This window comes from Actinia tenebrosa, unplaced genomic scaffold (assembly GCF_029948245.1).
Source record: "Actinia tenebrosa isolate PJP-AT-01 unplaced genomic scaffold, QUT_ActTen_1.0 PGA_scaffold2__45_contigs__length_23673736, whole genome shotgun sequence".
Lineage (NCBI taxonomy): Eukaryota > Metazoa > Cnidaria > Anthozoa > Actiniaria > Actiniidae > Actinia > Actinia tenebrosa.
The window spans coordinates 1,322,370-1,339,447 of NW_028292579.1; the positions used below are offsets into that span (position 1 = coordinate 1,322,370).

Here is a 17,078-nt window from a genome sequence, read left to right on the forward strand (position 1 = left end):
TAGGCGATATCATGATTGTCACGTGAATTCAGTAATATCTTTGTCGAGTTCAAAACATCGAAAATGTAAAATCTGCACGGAAATTAACACACGTTTAATTTCATATTGACAGTGCATTGCAAATGAATTGATCAAAGGATAATCATATCATTTTAAAGAATACCTTTCGGTCTCAACTTTGCTATGTTTTATGTTGGAACCCGACAATGTATGCTATTCTTTTATACGAAGTAATCGAGCACATGATTGATTTTCGTTTTAACTTAATATTTCAGAAATTGGCCACACGCAAGAAAATCTTGATGTCAACAAGCAGAATTGACGACAAAGAAAGGAAGAAGCATTTGCGAGTAATGAATCTGGACTTTATGAGTTCAGAACACTCCGACGATGAGGACAACTCTCCAGTGATAGTTCCTCTAGAATGGAGGGCTTCAATGCTTATGGCATTAGATAAGAAGCATTTAGACAGCTTATCTAGAAGGTCAAAGCGAATGGCCCTGATGAGGTTTGAATCCAATGAGCCCTCCTCAAGGCTTGTACCCAGATCATTTCCTTCTTGGGCTGTAAAGAAGGAATTTTATGAAAATAAAGAGCACTTGCTAAAGATCGGCAAGAAAAAAAAAAAAAAAAAAACAAGTTTCTTGACTTTTTGTGAAGAAAATCATGCTGTTTTGTAAAAACAGGATCACTTGAGTTGTTTACTACAAGCAATTATTGCACTTTAAGTGTATTAAAAATTTCAAATTTGATATTTTATTTACGTGCGTTTAAGGGGACCAAAAAGGCCAACTGTACTGTACCAATTAATACACTTTACGAGACTGGAAAATTTCAAATTTAATGTAATATTTACGTACATTTCCTAGCGATGTAAAGATCATATTTCCTATATAGTCCAGTCGCTTAACCCTAAAAATTAGGTTGATTGTTACAGAGTGGATTAAAGCACCAAATTTGGTACAGATGTTTGTTTCGGTGTAATAAATGAATTCAGACGGGGAGCCAAGAGATAAGGGTTCAGGGGGGTGCACTACACTAGCAGGGGGGAGGGGCTAATTATTCCCTAAAATAAGTATATGACTTCAAGAAGCACCAATTTTTGTACAAATGTTCATTTTGATGATCAAAGTGATTTCCGGAAGGGGAACGGGTTTAGGGGGGTGCTTTACGCTACCAATGGGGGAGGGGAGGCACCAAATTTATTTCTTCGGTATGATTTTTGAAAGGACTCTGTTACTAATGATGTATCAAATACTAACTCAGCGTTGTTTTGACCGTACAAAAATAAATTCTATCAATGCTCATCATTTTTGTGCCTGTTCAGTGGTTATTACCTATTCCACAGGGAGTCCAAGCTAATTTCAAAAATCTTGGGCTCCCTGTGTTATCCTCGAAATTCATACCATGAGGTGACTTCAAGCTCTCTACGTTCTGTAAGTAATCTTCGAAAATTCGATATCTAACGTATGGGAAACACTATTAATGTCGCCAAAAGAAATATGAGAAACAATATTTGTTGTTTTGCTAAGGTAAGAAAGGATTTTTTGATACTAAATTTCATAAAAGGTAATCAAAGGCAAACTTGAAGAAGCTTGTATACTTTAAAAACTCAACAACTTAACTTATTTCACCACACTTAATACCAATTTTTACATGAAAAACCGAGAATGAAAGGTTATTAATTCTTTCAAAAACGGAAACAGGCCTTTTTCGATTCATTTTTATTGCTATAACTATCAAAATCGTTGAGTTTTGCATCACTGACTGAGCGGCCATATTTGTTTAACACAGGAATGCCAATAGTAAATAGTTTTTTAAAATCTTTATACCAATTATATTTCGATCGTTATAAAATTTATAGGAAATATGGACTGGTCTTCGTGTGTAATTTGTCAAACGCAATTATCGGAACCTTGCAAGTGCCCGCTTGATAGCCTACAAGAAGGAAGTGGCTTAGATTCCTACAAGTCCTTTTTGCAAAATGTTTCTCAATCTAGAGAATGTCATTCCATGCCAGTAGAGCTAAAATTTGGAACACGAGAGAGTGTAGAAACCTTCATAAGAAATAGAGCAGTGTGGCACAAAACATGCCATATCAAATTCTCTAATAGAAAATTAGAGAGAGTATTAGCAAAGAAACGAAAATATAAAGAAGGCAATGATGATAGAAGAAAATCAAAAAGGATCCAACTTCCCTCGGATTACAAAGGAGAAAGCAATTTTTGTGGCACAGGCGATGACGAGCTCCATCAGGTCACCACTCTAGGAGTAGATGAAAATGTTAGAATGATGGCAACAGAGCTTAAAGATACTGTGCTTCATGCAAAACTGGCTGGTGGGGATATGATAGCTACTGAATCTAAGTATCACAGAAAATGCATGACTTCCCTAAAGAACAGTTACAAATCACTACTCCGTAAAAAAAGTGTTGACCACTTCAGTGAAGATGAGCAGATAGCAGAAGCTCGCGCGTTTACAGAGCTTGTGTCATATATGGAGAGCTCCGTTGAAATTGGAAAAAACATTTTTCAACTATCTGGGCTCTATTAATCATATGTTTCTCGACTCAAAGATTTGAATATAATTAAGACAGTCAACAAGACACGTCTGAAGAATCGTATTTTAGCTCATTTTCCAGATTACATCCAGGAACAGTCAGTTGGAAGAAATATTGTTTTGGTATTCAATGATGGTATGAAATCTCTTCTAAAAAACGCACTCGATTTGCAAGACCTCGAGTCAGAAGCACTCGATTTTGCTAAGGCATCAAAAACGATCCGCAATGACATATTTAAAAAACAAGGATTTTAGTTCTCATGTAACTTTTCTCCCGAATGCCAGTATGACTGTATACCCCCCAGTCTGATGTGTCTAGTCTCAATGCTGTTAAATGGACCAAACATAACAGTTCAAGCCACAGAAGTGTCACAGGCATGTCTGACAATTGCACAATTAATAATATTCAATGCTAAGAAGAGTGCATCTTCTATTGGCAAGAAGACCCGCCACTCTCATGATCGAGAGCCTCCTTTACCCATTTCATATTGGCTTGAATGTTCACACCGAGACGAACTGATGAACTTGCCAATGGAATGGCAACAGCAGTTTGCAATAAGTTCAAATCTGATGGAGTTGTCTGTCCCCCGAATCTGCGTCTAGGCTTGTTTACAGTTGGAGCCCTCGACAATATTGACCACAACCCATCATCGACTACATCACATGGCTCATTTCATGGAACTGGTATCAGCGTTTTTCAATTTCCGACAGAAACAGAACGTGGAACTTCAAGACCAAACATATCTCTTCCTGACAATAAATCAATTAAGGATTTCACGCTACCGGAAAACTTCTCTACTGTTCCAGCTTTATCCTTTAAGGTTACAGATGTGTGTGTACCTGCCATCAACAACACTGTCTGTGATATAAATCGACATGTCGAGAGTGCCATAATGTAAGAGAGATGTTGGATTGACCATGGTGTCCAGCTGCTTGACAAAGACCTTCTTCGAGATGATTACATATCCTGGTCAGCATATCATGCCTCTCTTATACAACCTGGAAATGAGCATCCTGTTATCAGTGGGCTCCTACCGTTATTCCATGAGAAAGCTGCATCAATATCGATGGTGAAGCATGGCATGAATGTCCTGCGTCATGCAACAGAATATCTGAATCCATGTCAGATACCAGTAATTGCCGTTGACCATCCTCCCTATGCTATTGCGAAGTATGTTCAATGGAAGTGGCCCAAAACACACGGAGAATCTGTCTATGTTGCGATGCTAGGTGGCCTTCATATTGAAATGGCTCTTTGGAGCTTATGTAGTGACTTGTTAGAATCTTCAGGGTGAACAACTGCCTTAAGTGATTCCGGTGTTGCTTCTGCAGGAACTGCCAACTCTTTCCTGAGAGTATCCCATCTCACAAGGACAAGGCACGCTCATCAAGTCACCGCTCTTGCTCTGTCCAAACTTCAAAGAGATGCATTCATTTTTGATAATGATTCGCACAACGAGGAATCATTTAGAGTTTGGAGATCTGATTTACTGGGAAAAAGTCCAACATTCAAGTTTTAGGACATGATCCTTAACCTAGAAATTAAGATCTTCATTTTCATAAAGGCTCAACGAGAAAGAAACTTTCAACTTTTTGTTGAAATTTTAGAGGTTCTAGCCCCTTGGTTTTTTGCCTTGGATCACGTTAATTACTCACGTTGGCTTGCTATATACATCAACGACATGAAGTCTTTACCAGATAGAATCAAGGATGATTTACTCAAGTTCTGGGTCATTCAAAAGACGGATAAAACATTTTCATTAATTCCTATCGATCAGGCTCACGAGCAGAACAATGCTGTAGTAAAGGGATCGGGAGGTGCAGTTGGCCTTACAGAAAACCCGGTGGCTATATATTTATAAGGTGGATGGTTGCTGGCCCAGAGATGGCAAGACTTCTAAAAGAGTCTGAAACCAATTTTCTAACGGATGAAGATCACGAGAATGAAGTCACTTATCTGCATCATGATCAAGGCCTGTCCACGCAGAAAACATTTAAAAAGCAAGTTCAAAGTCTGACAGAAACGATTTCTCAAATGGGCAATCCTTTCAAAGATGATTTCAAGGAGCTCGTGGCATTGGATACTCGTAACTGTGCAGATGAATCAGTTTTAACTACCGTGCGCACCATAGAAGAAAGTGGAACTTCACAGTATAAGAAATATGTTACAGATGTCATCAAGGACAGAGCTGTGTCTATTCACAACCCGATCAAGAAAACATCCTTAGCTCTTTTCAAGCGCCAAACGCCAAAGACAAGTTCCAAATCATCCAAGCAGTTATCAGCCCTTAAAAGTGATCGTTGTTTATTTAATCGCCTCTACATAGCTAGCCAACATCGAGAAGGAGACCTAGATGACTTTTTTCAACATGAAAATCAGCCATATCCTCCTTCCCTATCAGATTTTGGCAAACTTCGCTTTTCCAAGAAGTCTGATTTACTATGTTGCCTTGAGGTACCAACACAGCCATCGCCTCCAGTCTCTTACGATGCCAAAGTCTTTGATGGTGCCGTTATAGTTCATGCACTACCAATATCAACGGCGACTACGTTTTCAGAATACGCTGATAAAGTGTTCTCGCCTTTTATCACCACCCAACTACGCACGTCTAACAGGATCGATGTTGTGTGGGATACTTATCGCCCTGATAGTGTGAAAGAAGCTACTCGTGAAAAGAGGGGGAAAGGACAAGGAAAAAAGTTTCAGACTTGACCAAATTACCTAGAAATTGGAATAATTTTCTACTAGACGCTGAAAACAAACAAGAACTGTTTGCTCTCGTATCAGAGAAAGTCAGGTACCTCACTTGCCCGGAAGACAAGAATTTGTATATTACTGCAGGGGAGAATGTGATATCCAGCGGTCCTCCTATGTCAACATGAAATCATGAAGAAGCCAATACAAGAATTCTCGTACATGTCCTGGATGCCCTCCAGAAGGGAGCTAGAACCATTTCAATTCGAACGGTTGACACAGATGTAGTTGTCATTCTTGTTGGACACTTTTTCGAGTTGCATCGCATCCAGGGCCCTTTTGATATCTGGGTTGCTTTTGGAATGGGAAAGCATTACCGATGTTACTACATAAATGACATTTGCCATCGTCTAGGAGAACGCAGATCTTTAATAGATAATTACTGAGGCACACAGCATTATACCTACGAGTGCTGCGTGCCGAAGTGAATATCTAGTATAATCATTGATCTTATCAAAATCCAATTGCTTTCTTTCTAGCTTGTTTATCATAGAAACAAAGCCAATAATGAATGTTTTTAAATTTATCTTTTAACTAGAGCGCTTTTTACTCGTAGAATTCGTTTGTTTATTTAAACACAGTATCTTAATACTATGGTCTGATTGGTTTTTGTATGCCGCCCAGTGAATGCCGGACAGCGCCATGGGATTTCAACATTGTTTGATTATATGCGTTTGCTTAAAATTCATTTCATTTTCTGCAAGCTAAGGTCAGGTTAACGTTCACAGTAGTCAGACTGAATATGGCTTCAGAAGACGGTTCAGAAGACGAAAGCATTTTCATCACTCCCAGTTCCTCAACATGTACAATTTATGTACCTGAAGAGAGTGATGATCATGACTTTTTGAAATATATCACAGGTAAGCATTTTAAACAGCTAAATGTTAATTTATCGTCAAGGATAATAAATGATTTAGGCTCACGTACGATATGCGGACACGTGGCTCACTTTTTAAACTTCCCCAGGTACCGCTGCTGAAAACCACAAAGATGACAGCGTAGAAGGCAAAGAGTCCTCGAATTTAGAAGAAAATATCAGAAAAAAACAAGGTAATTACCGTTATACTTTGATATATTCGCCTCTTGCTATATTTTCGAAACCATACAGCATACTTGTTTCTACTTAAAAGTTTTGTCAAACATGTAATAATATTCTTCATTTTAACATATCAGATCGATTTCGAGAACCTATTTCAGCTTCAGATTGTGAGAAGTTTGAGGAGAGCTGGGTATCTGACGCGTCTCGAAGAAAGTGGAATTGGGTTTTGAAAGTATTCAAAGACTGGAGAGATTCAAGAAACCAGGCCATAATGAATGATGTATACAGCGGTGAGCCACTACTAAATAAAGAATTAAAAGAGTTGTCCGAAGAAGACCTCAATTTTTTCTTGGTTCGTTTTGTGGCAGAAGTTAAGAAAGAAGACGGCAGTGAATACCCAGGGAAAACGATCTACAAGATGATTAGCAATTTGCAAGCCTATTTACACTATAACTGTAAGAGAGATTTATACCTTATTGATAAGAAGGGATGTAAATTTAGGGCTTTAAATTCCGCTCTTAATTTTATTTTGAAAGACAGGGCAGGACAAGGGTTAGGTACCGTTGTTAAGCAAGCAAACATCATAACGCCCGGACAGGTAGAAATCCTGTGGGAAAAAGGTTTTTTAGGTAGTCATAAACCTGAAATACTCAGAGATACTTTAGTTTTTGTTCTTGGAAATTGTTTTGCTCTGAGAGCTGGGCAAGAACATAGGAATTTAAGAATGCACAATTCTCAGTTATCGATACAAACTGACGAGTCTGGTGAAGATTATTTGCAATACGTAGAAGATATAAGCAAAACCAATGATAAGGGGGCTAGCACACCTTAAGATTAAACTGAAGACAGTTCGGGCATATAGGAATGTAGACAAACCAGAGCGGTGCCCTTTAAATCTATATAAGCTATATTTAAGTCATGTTCCACAACAGGTAGATGATAATTCCTTTTATTTGCGGGCTTTACCAAAACCCAGAGGGGAGATATGGTATTATAATAAAGCAGCTGGAAGGGAAACTCTGGGAAATGTTGTTAAGAAAATTATGGAAAGGGTGGTTTTCAGGGGTATTTCACTAATCATTCATTGAGACGAAGTTGTGCAACAAAGCTTTATGAGACCGGTGTGCCGGAGCAAATGATAAAAGAAACTACGGGTCATCGATCAGTTGAGGGAGTTAGGGAATACAAATGCCAGCATCCTCGTTAAAGCGGAAAGTGAGTAATATTCTGCAAGGTGTAGAAAGTGTAGGGGATAAAAGGGGAAAAGTTGATGAGGTTGATAAAGTGGAAAAGGGAGGAGGGAACAACACCCGTGAAGATAAGAATGCACCCCTTGAAGATAAGATTGCACCCGAAAAGGATAGTAAGGAGATAGTTATAAGCACCGATGAAACCAAAATTGTAATAAAGTATATTTGATAGTCTGCATTGCAATAAAGTACATTTCATAGCCTGCATTGCAATAAAGTATATTTTATAGTCGTCATTGCAATAAATTTGATAATTTGATATTTGATAATTCGTTGTTTTGTGTTCTTATAGCGTCGTATGTTTACAGCAATATTAATAATAATGCAGCATGCTATTTTAGTGTATACAACTTTACCCCTGATAATTTCCCTGCTGACAAAAAAGACCGCCCCCGTTTTTCAAGCACACTAAATATGTCTGATTTTCCTCTATGCATTCGTTGGGATAATGCAGACTGAAAACAATGGATTTTGATAAGATCAGTAATTATAATGCTCTACCTGTGTTCCATGCATTTACTGGATGCGATACAAACTCATCATTCTTAGGAAGAGGGAAAAGGACGGCATGGGAGGCGTGGAAATCTCTTCCAGATGTTACAGATGCCTTTCTTCATATAAGGAACAATCCATTTCAGCCCCTTGACATCATGTCACTTCAATTCAGTGCAATTCCGAGGACAAGGAGGCGCACAAGGCAACAAATCGAAACAAATATCAGGCAACAATTTGAAGATGACGATGGAACAACTCGGACAGTAGTAACTCTTGATGTAAGCCCAACTAGACTGAGACCACAAGAAAGCGGACAGTTGTACAGTACAACTACATACAATAAAATGCAAATTGTTTTGAAAGTACAAATATCAATAAGATTTATATCCTGTCAGGATCGTCTAGACACTCTTTATTGGTAGGGCTTGAAATTGCGTGCACGTTTCTTATATAATAGTTATGTTTTTCGACAATTCGTTTTTTAAGGCGGATAAATGACAGTACTTTATTAAACTGTATATCACCAGGATAAAGTACTTGATGTAAAACTTTTTTGTGGGATTTCTTAACAGATCCTAAAGTTAATGACGGGGCTTTGTAAAATTCGGAAGACGATTTCCTGAATCATCAAAAGCAATTAGAAATCTTATCAACTTGATTTTTCATTTCAGCAAATTGATAGTGGAACAATTGTAGATCTACTACTAAAATTGAATGGAAAGAAAGCTTTTGGTCCCGATGGATTATCTCCCAAGCTACTAAAAATATCTAGTCCAACTATTGCAGCCCCTCTAGCTAAACGTTTTAATCACTGTATTGAGTCAGGCACATGTCCAAGTGAGTGGAAAATGAGTAATGTTACCCCTGTTTACAAGAAAGATGAGGCAACAGATAAGAACAATTACCGCCCTGTCAGCGTCCTCTCTTGCATCCCTAAGCTTTTCGAGAAAGTAAAATTTGATCAGCTGTTCCAGCGGAAAGTTAGAGGAAGTCAAAAGGATTCTACCTTGTCACCACAATAAGGGATCACGTGAGATAGCATTGCGCCTGCGCGGACTCATTGCGTTATCGCCTTCTAACCTAGCGGACGTACTATTATCAGAGCGAACTACGGACTTCTTTGACTTAATATTCTACAACAATGGGAGACAGGAAGAAGCAAACCAAGGAGAAAACACCCTCAAGAGTACCTATTGAACCAGATATTGTGGTCCATGAAGGGAAAACAACGGAGAAAACCGACGAAAGACCACATGCTCTAATGAGCGGGAAAGATGTGACACAATTGTTATCTGACAGTGTGGTGTTACTCGCCAATGCACACAATGAGCTTAATATGAGGCGCAAGGAATCGATCAAGCCTGATCTACACCACGATTATAAGCATTTATGCTCTAGTTCAGTCCAGTCAACCTCTAGGTTATTTGGGGATGAGCTCCCAAAGCAAGTGAAAGATCTTACAGAGTTGGACGAAAAGTAACTCACAGCCAACAAGCTTCGAAAACTCCTGGATTCGGAATAGTTTCAAGAACGATATCGAACTAGACGAGCCAACATTAAGTTCTATAAAGAATGATAATGATGTTTTCATGGTTCTCGAACGAGACGTATATGACAATGAAATTCTAACCTCTGAATCAGACGATTCGTACGACGAATTAGATTTTTGTGATGGATGGTTAGTTGAAGGTAAGCAAAATACTTTTTTTTGTTTCTTTGATTTTTAAGCTTATATTTATTGTTGTTTTCGATTTAGATAATGTAAGGAAACAACAAATTCCCGCCTCTTTTAAGTAACGTCGACTGTGATTGGTTGGTTACTTACCTCTTTGTGAAATAACAGACGTTCTGATTGGCTGATCATTTTCACGCTTTTTTTGTGTACACGTGACCCGTTGCCGTGAAGCTCCTCCATTCTCAAACTTCCATCTTTGTTGTTAGCAATGGCGACTAGCAGTAGTAAATATTCGAGTGAAAGCAACGTAAATTCTTCCCATGAAAGTCTGGGATCAGAAGCAAACAATTTGGCAAAAGATGTTGGAGGTTTTGGACAAAAAATAACATTTTTAGTAACGTGTGGTAAAAGTACCTTCATGTTGAATCTCTTTTCTTGTGTCACACCTGCTTTTTATTTCTTCAGAATGGGATACGAGTGATGTGGAATTTTGGTTGGAAATGCAAGGCTTAGGTCAATTCAAGAAAGGTTTCAAAGGCAAGTTATGTACAAAGTCTTAATAAGTTTACTCCTAAGGATTACAAATTCAAGGTTTCATGTTTTCTAGACAATTATATTACGAGTGCAAATATTCATACTTCTGATTTTTTGATGTAGAACAAAAAATTGATGGGCTATGCCTCATGGAAGGACTTAAAGTAAAGAGGAAATTTTCAGAATTACTTGGTAATAATAAGGGAATAGATTGGATATGATGAGGGTAAGCCAAAAAATCATTCTGATCTGCGGTCTAACTTGTAACATCTGACAGTTCAAATAAGGAGTGATTAGGGAGTCAGGCGATAAATTTGTCTCTATGGTATCAGCAATTATTCTTGGTTTGACCAATCACGTGATGGTGATTACATGATCATGAATGTACAGAATTAACTTGTTAAACATTACCAATATTCTCCCAAATATACTTTGATCTTAAATCTCATTTCAGCTGCCTTAAAAAAAACATGTCAAAGCCATCCTGAATGAGCGAAGAAGAATGGTCAAGGAAGACTATGATTATTGTAAGGTAATTATTGTTTTGGTACAAACATTATGGCTATATAATAACATGTTTTCCTTGATCTGCTCTAAAATCCTTAAACTTCCACAAATGTAACACCTGTGGTCAGTGACAATAATTGGTCATCCAGATATTGTTTTGATTTTTTTAGGGAACAAGTACAGAAACCGAAGACAGTGAAGATATCAAGAGTGGTACATGCACAGAAGATGATGATAGTAGCAATAAAAGTACCATAACTGGTCATCATACAAAGATTAGAAGTAATGATAGTTACAAGACTGCAGCTAAAGAGAGTGAGGACAGTGAGAACAGTGATGATGATGTGGTTGCTTTACCAGGTAACTATTTTGTTTTAAATGGTATTTTTTGTAATAATGCCCTTGCTATTTGAGGTTTGAATCTTAATCTAATTAGTCAAGGTAACTTGACAATCAAGAGAGCATGTCAGTATTAGTAAGTGTATTAATAACTAATTTGAAGATGTTTGAATCATAAGAACAAAAGACATAAGCCTTCAAAAGTGTCAAAAACTCAAAGAAACTGTGTGGTTACTAGATGCAGGCATTTTCTGTACACTTTTAACACTTTTGAAGGCTTATGTCTCTGCATGGTTCTTTTTCATGAAAATCATCAATCAAATTTTGCAGACTTATAATATTGACATACCCTCTTGAATGTTAAATAAGATTCAACACTCACTTCAGTCCCTTGCTCATCTTTAAAATGGCCTGTGTTGAAAACAGCACTATGGATAGGTTTGTACAAACTCGAAAAGATGAGTGGCAATTTGATTGACTTCCAAATAGAAAATCAAAGATAATATCATATTTGGGTATCTTTGAAATTGCAGATGGTGCAACCAGCGTGCCTTTGTCAACAGCCGAAACAATATTGTTAACATACTTTGAGAAAGGCTACACCAAGGAACTCAAGAAAGACATTCATCTTCTTTCCATGTGTAGAGAGTTTAACTTAATAAGTGTTAAGGGGAAGGATAAGAATGACCTTCTAATGATACTGGCTAAAGAACTTATGCTGAGGAAAAAAGTTAGCTTCAAGGAAGATGCAGACTTTTATTGTCTGCATAGGGCCAGCATTTCCATCAATAGGGACAATTTTAAGCGTGGTTGAAAAGTTAGCTTTTCTTTATGTCCAAAGTTGAGTTGACAAAACCTAAAAATGCTTGCAAAGTTGTGAAGTTTGGAAGATAGTATTTTGTTGTACTTCATTCTGCAGTATTTTTGCCGCAAAATGTCACTTACCAAATACATTAGGCATTTATTTTTTGGTGATAAAAGTTTATTTAATTTCAGTCAAATATTTTTGTGTTTGAAGAATATTCCAAGCATTGGGTAATAAAGATTTCCCAGTTTCAGCCAAATGTTGGTATTTATTTGAATACCAAAGAAATACCACCCTTATACCAATGTAATAAAGAAATCCCAGTTTCAGCCAAATATTGGTCCATTTATTTCATTACCAACGAAATACCAGTATTTGAGGGTTGGACTGTGGGTTACCTATTATGGTAATTCATTGGTAAATATTTGCCAAATTAGAGTTGCAATATTGGTAAAACATTGGTATGTCCTAAATTCCCAAGAAAGTGTGAAACTGGTATATTATTGGGAATGCTCCATTTTCCCAAGATTGGGTTTTTGTTGGTAAATAACAAAATTAACAAGAAACTACCATTAACTTTCCAAGTTTGTGATTTTGTGATTTTTTCCTGTGGGCAGAGAAGCTGGTCATGGACGTGCACACAAGTGTCTTGCATGGGGGAGTAGGAATAACCATGGCAACCGTGAGGGAGAAGTTTTGGATACCAAAGCTTAGATACCTGGCCAAACGGCTGATCATGTGATGTTATGGGTGCAAGGTTCCGAGCCACGCCTTTTCCAAAAACTCCATTTGGCAACCTACCAAGTGACTGAACAAGTGGGTCGCGACCGTTCCAAGTAGTTGGAAGTGAAGAAAAGAAAACTAGATCCTGGTTTACTTCCAGATAAAGATGTGATATCCTTTAATTGGTAAGTTTATATATCATGCGTTTATTGGTCAAACTGTTGGCTATTTAAGAGAGGCTGTCATGTAATGCAACGGTCGACCAAGTCGCGATAAATAAAAAAAATCGAAAATTCTCAAACTCTGTCAGAAGATAGCATTTAGTGAACTAGTAACTGCAAAAATACTAAAACATTCATAGGATTTTTATTTTAGGCGAACGTTCGCATTTTCTGATTTAACGCAAATTAGCGTCCAGAAACAGGCTTCTTTAAAATTCTCTTAAAAATTCCACAAAATATGAAAGACAAAAGTAAAACTTTTCCACGAATCAAATAATGTTTATCTTGATTTTAATAAGATTTTGTTGACATTGCTCTAAATTTGAATATTTTAAGGATTTTCAAATATTTTTGAATTTTCGATATTTTGACGACGACAAAAAACGTCTAACTTCAGAGGTAAAAAAACCAAATTGCCACATGGACTAGTTCAACGACAATGATTTGCTGCTTAAATATAATGTTTCCTCTTCTAGAAAATGCAATAAAATTTCTGGGCTACTTAAATGGTGAACCCTGGGAGAGCAAAACGTATACCAACCAGTAGTCAAATACGTGACATAAACACAACGTTTCGTGACTCACTCTCGGTAATATAACTAGAAGTAAATACACTTTTTACTGGAATTTTAAGTCTATCTTTGGTCCTCAGCAATGATATGAATGTTCTTGAGTCGTTTCTCTGGTAAGATCGTCTTTTGAAGTGTATCTTTCGATCAAAATGAGCCGCATTCCATCTCAGTTTTTTACGCATCTACCCGGTTGTAATAACCTACTACTGATTAATGTCTTAAAAGAAATATTCTGACACATGTTTGTCAAAAATCTCAAAGATACTGTCTCAGGTAGTTCTATACTTACCATAAAATGTTTAAGCGAAGCCGGTAAACTGTTTTTTTTTGTGTTGCAGCATTTAACCATTCCTTTTACAAATGCTGTTTGCGTTATCAACTATCATTATGGGATGGCGTTACACACAGGAATCCCGGTCAATGGTTTATACAAGGTAGGTGCCGTAAGTACCGGTAGTAAATAAAGTTCATTCCATCGTTACTCAGAAAGAGAACAATATTAGTATGGCGTCGTGCGGGTATTCTAAGATTGTTGGTGCTATATGTGGCTTTAGCAAATATAATCAAGAAAATTCTCAATGCGTTTCTATATCAAACTGTAAGAAAGAGATACACGGCCATTTGAAAACCTTGAATACCCCAGATTCAGTGATCAAGACAGAAGGAGAACGTCTCCTCGCTAGAGCAGGTAAGATGTATTTGCAGATAATTTTACTGGTTTGCTTTGATACAAGGTTTTCGCTTTATAATATGTTGATTAATACCATCAAACCATAATATTACCACATACTATTTGCCAGATAGTCTTTTTCAGTTAATGTAGGCTTAGCTTACCCAATTTTTGATTTACCCATACAAGCTATGTTTACCCAACTGGTATACATTAGTTATTATTTACACAAGAAAGTTAAGCAACGTAACTTTAAGCTCAGATTCCTGTGTGGTTAATTGCAGGTATTTTCGAAATAAAGGAGAGCCATCTCCACATGTCGATATGTCCTCTTCATCGAGATGAATACAGCATCAGGTGTTAATGCAACAAAAAGAATTGCGCAACTCCTCCTGAGTGGGGACCGCGTCAACATCATTCCCGAAAAGGAGATTGAGGAATTAATCTTGTGCAGTCGAAAGAAATATTTGAGTGTACTTCAAAGCTGGTAGTCATTGGATCACGTGAGTTAAATTATATTGCAAGTTATCACTTTCTAACGAAACGCAGTCTCTCCTATGGGATGAGAGAATATGTTGCCAATTGATTATTAGGAATGATATAATGATAGCCGTAAATGTTTATGCTTTGTTTTGTTAGAAACAAAGATTGTCTATAGTGTAGCCCTCTCTCCTTTAGTTTGTATCTCGCCACCTAAATGTTTGCGGCACCCTTGTGGATATAGCGGGAAAATAGTACATTGCCCTTCTCCCAGATAAATGTCTTGTCTTCTGTCAGTTGAATTTCAGGGCAATTGTCAGTTCATTATCAGTAAACACCATATTTTTCTAAAGGCGATTGAATGCTTTCAATTTTTTCGCCGTTATATTACATTAGGCTTAATTTTCTATGTTTTTTAAAATCTCACATTCTGCAATATGTAAAAGGTGCCTCCTTTATTTGGGAAAAGCCTAGGGTACTATCCCAGGGTCAGAAAGGCAGGAGTCGGCTTGGCAAGAAGTACGGATAGTAGAGGAGCAGGAGTCTTGGCAAGAAGAACAACTTATGCAAGAAGAGACAGAATATGCTTCGGTCATTTCTTCAATGACTTGATAGTAAGGATAATGATAATACTATGAAGCCGTAGCACTATTTATATTCTATGTGTAACACTATAGAATCTTATTTTTATCTATCTAACCAGTGATACCGAAATTACTACCCAATGCCAAGACATCGAGAATTTAACCATCCTGTCGGATGCAAGCCAGTACTGCATTGAAACTTGCAGCACCAGCAGCAGTTCAAGTGATCTATCTGGTAAAGCACAAAAATCTGAAATTACTGATCGCCGAAGGTTATTGAATAAGTTTTTGCAAGCCTGCAGCAAAGGTCATCTTGGTCCATCTAAAAAGGCGTGGGACCAGCTCAGCGTACGTGCAAAAGATGCTCGTGCTTCCAAGGCTGGAGAGATTCTAGCAAGTGTGCTAGAAGTGGTAGTACCCGAAGATCCAGGAGGTTTATGGAAGACTGTGAAACATTCGCAGTGCATCGAGAACGCACTCGGTATAGACGTTGATCAAGATATTGATGACGTTTATCTCCAGGCATTAACGGAGAGCTACCAAAACGCTCAGAGTTGGGAAACGCGAAGGAAAATATTGTCGATTATGGCAGATCTTGTACCATTTGCGACACTACAAAAATACATCCCTGGTATAACACAGTACCGTGTCAAGACTGCACGTCACCACATCGCGCTATATGGGCGTGGAGCACATCTTTCGATAAATAAATCTCCAAGGATGAGAGTGGACATCAAGCAGCTAGATCATTTTCTGAGCTTTATTACAAGTCCACATGTGGTACAAGATTTGCCGCTTGGTCTTCGTCATTTAAAGATGTCTATTGGAAGAACAGAAATTCCGAACGTGATTAAAACAATGATCCCTCAGCGCATAATTAATCAATATCAGCAATTTTGTTCGGAAACAGATTTCAAACATTTTAGTGTATCTACCATCTGACGCATCTTATCATCCTGTACAGCCACTGTTCGTAAATCATTGCAAGACCTCGATTACTTTGCCGCCGATGGCGCGAAGGCATTTGATGAACTTATTTCGATTTCGGATAAACTGGTTACTTATGGTTGTATTGAGAGACGGATCGTAAAGCAGCTTGAGCAGTCCTTTAGAGCTGGTAAACAATACCCCAAGACTGACTACAAGATAATTCTGATTTCATTGAACACTTTATGTTTAATATTTAATCATTGCTTTAAGGACACCTTTTTGATAAGATTATTTAATAACAAGCACTAATAAGTTTCAGTCATAAGAGTCGCATATCTCCCTTATTGGGGGGAAGATGTTAGTGCTAGATTGGAATTTTACGCGTTTTCCTGTGTGCCTTTTTTCGCCTTTGTTTTCAGACTTTAAATATGTGCAATAATTAGACTAAGTTAAGTTCACTCAAGCTCAGCAATTTGTCAGTTCAACGTCAACCGTCTTAAGTTACACATCGTTTTGTAAGTATTTATTCCTATTTGTTTTGCTTTCCGTTTGCTTCAATCGTTTTCTGTCTTATCGTTCAATTGTAATCTTTCCTTTATTATTTAGGAACTCTCAAACGCAAGTAAATAAAACGAAACGAAGAGTAAAACGAGCGTATTTTTTACCGCCATACCGCACCAATATTTAGTTCAAAACGATGTACCGACGAGAACAACCATCGAGAACCGCCAAAGGAAAAGCCTACGAAACTGAACGGAAGAAAGCAAGATGTAAATCTCTATCGACTCAGATGAAGAAAGTAATGGACAGAATCGAGACACAATCACGTTTTATAGATACCGTCCATCACGTACAAAATGACCTACAAGTTCTTGGTACAATGAAAGATGACCTTCAAAGAGAATTTCAATCTTGGCTCGTTGATCTAGACAAAGAAGAG

At 37.6% G+C, this 17,078-nt stretch overlaps 2 pseudogenes; both read left to right on the plus strand.

Annotated features, from left to right (window-relative positions):
* Positions 1-3,056: 3,056 nt before the first annotated feature.
* LOC148908948 (uncharacterized) lies at positions 3,057-9,120 on the plus strand (annotated as a pseudogene).
* LOC116295055 (transcriptional regulator QRICH1-like) lies at positions 6,057-7,772 on the plus strand (annotated as a pseudogene).
* Positions 9,121-17,078: the final 7,958 nt, after the last annotated feature.